General features: G+C 39.7%; 1 pseudogene; it reads left to right on the forward strand.

Annotated features, from left to right (window-relative positions):
* Positions 1–1,498: 1,498 nt before the first annotated feature.
* On the forward strand, positions 1,499–1,616 carry LOC137520063 (U4 spliceosomal RNA; annotated as a pseudogene).
* Positions 1,617–1,856: the final 240 nt, after the last annotated feature.

Consider the following 1,856-nt stretch of genomic DNA (forward strand, 5'->3'; position numbering starts at 1 on the left):
CAAAACACTCATTAGGTTGTGACAGAATGACACATGCCTTTTGTATTCCTGTAACTAATAATGCACCCATAGGAAACATGCAAATCGCATTTGTGCCATCATCTCATGGGGCGATAAGTACATCAAAGATGAACCTTTTATAATAAGGTGCACATTTTACCACGTAACAAATTAAACATTTGCATTTTTAGCGAATAAAGAGCTAGAATATGCATGAGTGTAGCCATACAAGTTTTAAGGGAAAGGAATCTCTACTAAACTTTATAATGCAATGCTTAATTACACTAATTATGGCTTAACTGCTTGGATTTTGCATTATAGGAAAATTTGTGAATTTATGTGAATCCCAAATTCACTGAACTGAGGGCTGAGGGAAGTTAAGTTAGAGAACAAGAATCACCAGGTATTTTTTTGCTTTAATTGCACACAATGGAACACCGTAGTGAGAAGCATGTGAAAGGCTGCTTTTTTCCCGTTTAAATTATACCAGTTCGTTGGCTGTCCTGCTGATCCTGTGTCTCTAAACATGCATTCAGCCACCGACCCCAAACAAATATGAACATCAGGGGCTGCGATTAAAGTCTAGCCATATTAGCTACATTATTATTTCAGGTGGCTTAGCGGGATTAGCGTGACTGCCAGATAATGGTCATTATTAAAAAAGCAAATAAATATGATAGCTTACATATCCCCCTAAGCTTTAAACATTCTTTCAGCCACCGACCCAAGATAAGTATGAACATCAGGTGCTGTGATTAAAGTCTGGTCATATCAGACACATGATTGTTTCAGGTGTGTGACTCAGACACTACTCCAGCCAATAGCCTTGTACACATGCTTGAAGTCAGCTGGCCATGTGTATAGAGGCCCCCACACCCAAAGCCTGCAAGCAATGCACCCAGTAGATCAATTCATCCCAGTGATGGCCGACAGTTTGGAGATGCCCCTCCTCCGCCTGATCCAGTTCATGAGTGTACCGCTCTGTTTTCTGTTGAACCCCCTCCCCGCATAGCAACAGAGTGTGTGCAGCCTGGCCCAGCTGTGTTGCCAATGGGGTCCCAATCCTCAACAGCAGACATTATTCAAACGTATACGCACCTAAAGAGATCATTCCTGCCAGGCAGTTGTCATCATATCAAAGAAAATACATATGGCAGCTTCTATATCCCTCTCACTACAGTGTCTGCTTAAGATATTCCACCTTCTCATATATGATAAGGGTGAAAAATGAGAAAGCTAGGATTATGACTTTTGCAAACATGTTTTTGATGATTATAAACGGAGCCATAGTGCTGTTTAACCCCCAAAAAGCACTTTGTGATTATCAATTTTGGAGTGATTTTATAGTGATTTTGAAGTGATTTTCACAGCGCTTTTGCTTTTCTTTACTTTTTTATTGCAATTGCTGCAAAACTGCTATATGCAGCACTTTGCGATTTAAAGAAAAATGTATCACTTCGGTGTGATATAGACCACTTGATTACATTAACCAAGCAGTAGCTTTGCGCAGTGGCAGTATCATAGCCAATGAGGTTTATCTGAGGCATGATTATTACTAATTGAAACATTAACCAAGCAGTTTTCAAAACGTTAGCAATTGTAAAATCGCAAAAGAATGTTGTTGGTGTCGCAGTTATAAGTCAGCTTTATCTTATACTCATGGTTGATCATTGGTTAATAAAACGTCTGATTTGTCAGTATTACTGTTGGTAAAATACAGAGTGGCTAATCAGTGCCTTTGGGTATGTTTGTGATGACCTGTCAGAGGTTTTGTTTAACTCTGAAAAGCCTCCACCATGTATAAAAGCTACTGACTATCCATCAGTGACTGATGGCCTGATAGAAGCAGCTACGAC

The sequence above is a fragment of the Hyperolius riggenbachi genome, chromosome 5, assembly GCF_040937935.1.
Source record: "Hyperolius riggenbachi isolate aHypRig1 chromosome 5, aHypRig1.pri, whole genome shotgun sequence".
Lineage (NCBI taxonomy): Eukaryota > Metazoa > Chordata > Amphibia > Anura > Hyperoliidae > Hyperolius > Hyperolius riggenbachi.